The sequence below is a fragment of the Nanorana parkeri genome, unplaced genomic scaffold (genome assembly GCF_000935625.1).
Source record: "Nanorana parkeri isolate BGI_ZX_2015 unplaced genomic scaffold, ASM93562v1 scaffold2162, whole genome shotgun sequence".
Taxonomy (NCBI): Eukaryota; Metazoa; Chordata; class Amphibia; order Anura; family Dicroglossidae; genus Nanorana; species Nanorana parkeri.
Genome location: NW_017308430.1, coordinates 192,249 through 200,243, shown reverse-complemented (window position 1 = coordinate 200,243; position 7,995 = coordinate 192,249).

Sequence of the window (7,995 nt, the reverse complement as noted above, 5' to 3'; positions counted from 1 at the left end):
ATTGCCCGGGGGCCCCATGTGTTGTCAGTCCGCCCCTGTCTGAAGATATTAAAACGAGTTGTTCTGGCATCTGGAATTTTATAATTTTATTAATTATATTAATGTTCACTACCTGAAACTGATTGGTTTAACCCTTTCTCTGCCAAGGACGTACGGCATACGGAGCTACAAAAGTGCTTCCAGCTGGCCAGCTCAGTATGCCGTACGGACCTGGCATTTACAGTTCTACTATAAGCTATTTGTTATTTATTAACTCAATACAGTTTTATCTTTTAGATTTAGTCAGAAAATATTTTTTTTTGTGCACGGATACTGATTTTGGTGTGTTTTAACAATTGAATTGTGTATTTTTATCGGTTTAATATTAATTTGAGAAACATTTGCGCAATTATCGCAGGGCCTACAAATTTAGTATCACCATCTTTTTATTCTACCGGGCCTGCGCTTTCAGAAAATATATGGTTTGGGGGGGTCTTTTACAAACGCTAGCAACGCAGCAGTTGAAAATCAAATCAATAGGAAAAAATTGCAGAAAATTAAAAAATGGCTTGGCCAGCTGATTTGAAAAATGTTCCGGAGGGCTTGGCAGCGAAAGGGTTAAGGCATGTACAGGTACAGAGAGAAAATACACATGTAGCATAAAGCAGTTATTGTAATATTCACTGCAGATGAATCTTCATAGTGCATATTAAAAGAGAACTATGGCAAAACATTTACTAATATCTTCCTGTGACCTAAAACTCTACATTACTGTAACTAATTACAGTAATGGGCAAATAGCAGGGGCAAGCATATAGTGAGCTATCGCCCACTATATGCTGACAGTGCAGAGCCTTGCTACAGCAAGGAAAGATCCTGACAATATTTTTGGGATCCAACCTGCTACCTGATTGACAGTTGGCTTTGCCTCTCTAGAGGCAGTCAGCTGTGCCCGCCCCCTCCAGTCAGCGCTGGAGGAATGGAGAGGGGAGGGTGGAAACCCTGTGGGGAGCAGTGACTGCAGGGAGAAGATAGTGAACTGAGTGATCAGTGGTATGTGATCGCTCAGTTCTTGATCAATAGAGCCAACATGTGACAGCTGCAGTGTCACGCATCGGCTCTAACTATGAGCATGAGTGCATTCCACTCTCCCCATAATTATTCTTTAAATTCCAAGTAATGACCTGTGAATGTTTGATGAATGTCACATTCAGTGCTTAAAGTGGAACTACAACCTCTTATCCTTTACAGCCAAGAGAGGTGCCATCTTAGTCTCTATTTCTATTGCAGTTGCCATGGTGCTGCACATGTGATCAGCTATCATACCAGCCATTTGAAGGCTTGAAAGTTGGGTTGAGAGCTGAATAAGCACACCGCCAACATTGACAGTTGGCATGCCTTAACAATAACGGTTTTGGGAGATATTAAATTGGTGGGTACAGTTCCCCTTTAACCACCTGCAGACCGGCCACTTTATATGTACGGTCGGTCTGCAGCCCCATTGTTCCAGCAGGATGTACCTGTACCCAGAGTCACGGCTTTAGACACACATCCAACCGGCTCTGTGTACTGTGACTCCTTTAATGGGTTATCACATCGATCACATGGCAATGTTTACATTGCCAAGCCCTCCCCTTCCTCTTATACCAGATGCAGGGCAGAGTAAAGGGAGTAATGAATGGATGAGTCATCCATAAATTACTTACCAGTAAAAACAAGCTGCAGCAGCAAAAAATTATTAAGTTTCAAATAATTTTAACCATTTTACCCCCCTCCTGTCCTGCTTATGTTCTCTGAATTCTGTCTCTGCTTTGGCCTGTATATTAACCCTTTCACATCCTTATCTTGCACATTTATACAATAACCCTTTCATCTCCATCCTCCCACTGTATGTGACCTGTACATTAACCCCTTCACCCCCTACTTGCTCTGTGTATGAGCTGTACATGTATTGTATCTTGTGCACTATTACCAAGCTCTATGTTTTAACTCCCTCAATACTGGCATATTTCTTCATCTCCAAAATATTGGCAATATTGTGGCAAAAAATGCGATCAGTAGACTTGGAGTGTCTACTTTCCAAAAAGGAGTCATCTTGGGGATTTTTGGACTGCCTCTGATTTATAAATGAAAGTAGGAGAAACAGGGTTCTTTCTCAAATGTTTGGGGGCTTTTACAGAAAATAGTGATTTAGAAATACCACTAAAAGAAAGCTCTATTTGTCCACAGAAAATTATATAATTTGTGTTTATTATTTAATTTGTTTTTGTTAAATGTTTTAAACTAATGTTCTGTACATGTCTTTACTATATCTAAAGTTTTAAGTTACTGTAATAAATATGCTGAAATATAAATAATGTCTGTTGTATCCACATAGACAGTGGTGTGATCAGGAGAAATATATTAGCTATTAGCTATATGACTGTTTTCTGAGTTATTGGGGCTTCATGATTACATTTATGTTTGTGCAGTGAAAATTTTTTGCACATTTTTTTTACAAATGGCCTGGTTATGCTTAGAATGTGGAAAATTGAAAGCATTTTGTTTGTTTGGCTTGGGGCTAAGCAGTACTGTTCAACTTACAGCAGCAGCATTTTTAAGAGAAGCGAAGGTACAGCTGTGGTGGCTGGCAGTGTACTGTCTGCTGTAGACTGCCACCTAGTGTTCAAATAAGAAAAAGCAGCTACGTATGTCCACAGTGAATGCTGAACAGACTATACAGAATACTGTGAAAATGGAAAATACCAAATGATGCTACTTCAAGCCGAATTCAGCTTTCAGTTTAATCAGCTAAATACATTTTCGGTGTATCAAAATATATGGTGTGTAAAGTCTTAGACCCCGTTCACACTGAGCCGTTTGTCGCGCGATTTCAGCTCCAAAATCGCCCAAATTTCAGCTCAATGTCGCTCCCTGTAGCTTGTCCAATGCATTTCAATGGAGCTGTTCACATCTCACAGCTCAATGTCGCCTGTAGCTCGTCGCTCAAGCTTGTAGCTCGAACATGACCTATTTTTTGGACGATTTTGTGCGATTTGGCACAATAGACTTTAATGGTGTAGCTCAATGTCACGCTATGTCGCGCTACAGAAGTGTCACTTTTGCACAGAAATATAAGAAGGAAGGAATGATGTCACATCAAGACTTTCGATTGGTTACAGCCCAATGTAGCAGCTTTGAAGTCCCTGCGAAAAGTCACGCTACATAGCGTGACAAAATGTGCACTGTAGCTCAATGTAGCTCAATGTTGCTCAGGTCAAAAGCTTTTTTTGGATGTAGCTCAGTGTGAATGGGGTCTTAGGGCTTTGTTTCACACTTTTGTTTTTATGCATCTGGTCTGTATTTGGCTGATTTAAAGTGAAAGTACAGTTGGGTTTTGAGAAAACTCCAGTGAGGATAAATAGTAAACTTTCAAAATGTCAGTTTATGTGCACTTAATGGTTCTTTTTTGTAAATAGCAGCTGTGAAAATGAAAGCAGACTAATGTTTAAGCCCATTGAGGGAAGTTTACTAAGTCTGGAGAAGGTTGTGCATGCCAAGCCATCAGCTTCCAGCTTTCATTTTTAAACCTTAACTAAACAAGCTAAAGATAGAAGCTGATTGGTAGTTGGTTACTACTCCAGATGCTCTCTGCTCCAGTTTTAGTAAATCCCCTCCATTGCATGTTTATTGCATTGCATGTGACCAAAGTTCTGCATCACTACAAAGTGATGCAGAACCCACTGGTCAAATGTTATGCAGAACCCATTGATCAAATGTTATGCAGAACCCATTGATCAAATGTTATGCAGAACCCACTGGTCAAATGTTATGCAGAACCCATTGATCAAATGTTATGCAGAACCCATTGATCAAATGTTATGCAGAACCCATTGATCAAATGTTATGCAGAACCCATTGATCAAATGTTATGCAGAACCCACTGATCAAATGTTATGCAGAACCCACTGGTCAAATGTTATGCAGAACCCACTGGTCAAATGTTATGAGGAATCCACAGATCAAGTGTTATAAGGAACCCACTGATCAAATGTTATGCAGAACCCACTGGTCAAATATTTTGTGGAACCTACAGATCAAATGTTATGTGGAACCCACGGGTCAAATAGCATGCTGGACCCCCTGGTCAAATGTTATGCAGGACCCACTGGTCAGATATTATACAGAACCCACTGGTCAAACGTTATGCCGAACCCACTGGTCAAATATTATACAGTACCCACTGGTCAAATATTATACAGTACCCACAGGTCAAATATTATACAGTACCCACAGGTCAAATAGAATACAGAATCCACTGGTCAAATATTATGCAGGACCCACTGGTCAAATATTATGCAGGACCCACTGGTCAAATATTATGCAGAACCCACTGGCCAAATATTATGCAGGACCCACTGGTCAAATATTATGCAGAACCCACTGGCCAAATATTATGCAGGACCCACTGGTCAAATATTATGCAGGACCCACTGGCCAAATATTATGCAGGACCCACTTCAAATGTTATGCAGAACCCATTGATCAAATGTTATGCAGAACCCATTGATCAAATGTTATGCAGAACCCATTGATCAAATGTTATGCAGAACCCATTGATCAAATGTTATGCAGAACCCATTGATCAAATGTTATGCAGAACCCATTGATCAAATGTTATGCAGAACCCACTGATCAAATGTTATGCAGAACCCACTGGTCAAATGTTATGCAGAACCCACTGGTCAAATGTTATGAGGAATCCACAGATCAAGTGTTATAAGGAACCCACTGATCAAATGTTATGCAGAACCCACTGGTCAAATATTTTGTGGAACCTACAGATCAAATGTTATGTGGAACCCACGGGTCAAATAGCATGCTGGACCCCCTGGTCAAATGTTATGCAGGACCCACTGGTCAGATATTATACAGAACCCACTGGTCAAACGTTATGCCGAACCCACTGGTCAAATATTATACAGTACCCACTGGTCAAATATTATACAGTACCCACAGGTCAAATATTATACAGTACCCACAGGTCAAATAGAATACAGAATCCACTGGTCAAATATTATGCAGGACCCACTGGTCAAATATTATGCAGGACCCACTGGCCAAATATTATGCAGGACCCACTGGTCAAATATTATGCAGGACCCACTGGCCAAATATTATGCAGGACCCACTGGTCAAATATTATGCAGGACCCACTGGCCAAATATTATGCAGGACCCACTGGTCAAATATTATGCAGGACCCACTGGCCAAATATTATGCAGGACCCACTGGTCAAATATTATGCAGGACCCACTGGCCAAATATTATGCAGGACCCACTGGTCAAATGTCAAAAGGTAATGCAAGTCTAGATGAGAAAACCACATGGAACAGAATGGATTAAAAATAGATATTTCAGCCAGATTGTCAGAAAAAATATGAAAGTTGTACTTTGGGTGTTTGCTAGCCAGCTACTAATACATGCCACAGTCCTCTTTAACACAGTGTAGTCTTTCATTGCCAGTGCAAATGTCAGGAAAGTCATGCCAGAATGGAGTACCTGTGTGCCAGGGCCGGTCGGCTCATAGCTTCACATACAGGTTTGTGGCTGACTGCCCATGTGCGCACCGCGCTGTGTGCATGCTTAACAATATAGCTGTTGAAAGAAAACGATTCCCCTAATAGGGGATCCCACCATTCCTTCAAACAATAATGTAAATGACAACAGTATTACGAATAATATGTATATTTAATACATTTTGAAAAAGCTAAAATAGTTCTCTGTATAAGGCACTACATTCATGGCATGACATAACTAACAAAACATATAAACATACAAATGACTGCATCCCGCCTATTGGTGTAAAAAGTGGGTATATAGATAGATCTTCATCCATAAAAAGACATGTCATAAAAAAAGGGGAAAGGTTGGTATATTCAGGTTTGGAGAATGAATTCTGAAGATGACAATCGTTCAGATGTGTGGAATGGTTCCCAGGTGAATAGATGAATCGCCCTCGATCGAGAAAGAGGGAACCGATTATATCAGCAATATGACACAGAAAGACGATATGATCCGAGCGACAGCCAGGGAGACCAACGAAATCCTTGAAACAGTAATCAAACTTGATATATAAAGTAAATGTAACTCACGGTCCGGAGAAACTTTGTTTCAAACAGGTGAAAAGTGAATCCGTGCTTAGTAGTATAACCAATTGAGGGGACACACAGCTATCAGGAGTTGCAGATAATGCCTCGGCTGAGTGCGGTGGTTAATGTGGATCGTAGCCTTGACTGAATAGCTGTGTTCAATTCCTCAGGTGTATTGCTTCTTCGTCTCCTCGGCTGAGCTAATATTGATTGAAGTGCGCATTCTCTGTAAGATATGGTTTCTTAATTCATCCTTACTATCCAAATGGAGATCCATGCGAGAATTGATGGTGTCCAAGCCGGTTTCCCAAAAGTTTTTCCCCGGTTTTCGTTTTTTGTATATCAATATAGCTGTTGCTTGCGCCAAGTGGGCTATTTAAACTGGACAGCTGCATATGGATTGTGATCAGTCGTCTACAGCAGTGCCTGACAATCTGTGACTTGCATTTTCCTGATTGACTACCTGATATGGACCCAGCTTGTCTAGACTTTCTTTTGCTCATAAACCTGTACTGAACTCGGCTTGCTCCTCGACTATGCTACTGCATGGTCTTTCTGTTCCTAATCAGCTTGTCTCATACTGACAACGGCCTGAACTCTAACCATTCACCTGCTGCCATCTCTGTGCCTGATCATCACAGCTACTTACATTTCAACAGCTCCACAGTTGGCACACCAGTCATCCACTTGATGTGGTGTTCCTGCCTGCTGCTCCAGTGACTTGTTTCTTCCCTGTCATCCTCCCAGGGGGAGTCAACTAATCACTAACCAGACCAGAGGGTTCTTTCTATCTACATCAGTATCCAGTAGAGCAGCTAATCACTCGTGCCACTCCTTGCCCTTGCACCTCCTGTCGGTTCTATCAGGGGCACTGGTCTGGAGGTTTAAGAGAGGCCATCTTCATCTCTTCAGGCTCCTTTGCCAGGTACATGAGAACAGGTCTTGTACAGGACTAGACCTGGTGGGTCTAAGCAGGCCCATATATAGACATCAAATGTATCTTTTGCTCCATAATCTTAAAAGGTTGGCTCTACGAGCCAAGAAAGTTTAGATCACTACAGAGGGTAGGGAAGAAGAAGACTGGGAGCCTTTGTCTGGGAGGCAAACACAACTAACTAGCCCTTTCACAGTGGGGGCATTTTTCCATGTGCTAAATGTGCACCACAGTGATTGCAAGCCATAATGAAAGGTTGGTGTTGTCTTAAAGGTAAAGTCCACCTTTTAAAAATAAATACATGCACACATATTCATAAAAGAAAAAAAATGTGCATTTACTAATTTTTGGCATTGGAGTCAGTAAAGTATTTCAACCGCAATTAGTGTATTGCGGGTGCATTGCTCTGGCTCCTGCAGATGCTCCTTTATTCCTGTCACACAGGCCCCTGTCACACAGGATCGATGCACAGATCCCCTGTTGATCAGAGCAGAATGGAACGGATGTCACTCTTGTGACATTCACGTCTGTTCAGTTCTTTCCTCCGTCACAAGATGGAGGAAAAAACTGAGCTGTAAGGACCCATGTTAGGTCTATGGGTAGTTGGATGTCAGTGGACATGTTTCCATTTACATCCACTTACCCCCAATTTATCACAATCAGGTCTGCCAAAACGGAACTATGTTCCATTGTCTCTGTTAATCTAGACAGAGTTGGGGGAAACTAGATGTAAACGGACACACGTCCATTTACAGTGTATATCCAGCTGCCCATAGAGGAATATTGGGCTTCTCCATTCACGGACCATGAAATGAGAGTTTCTCCATTCACCAAACTTGTCGAAGGATCTGTGGAAGGATGTGATGTGGCAGAGCCATGCATAGCCAGACTTGAGAATACCAGCAGCTTGTGGGGAGAACAACCCTGCAATTCAATTGTGTGTGTGGGGGG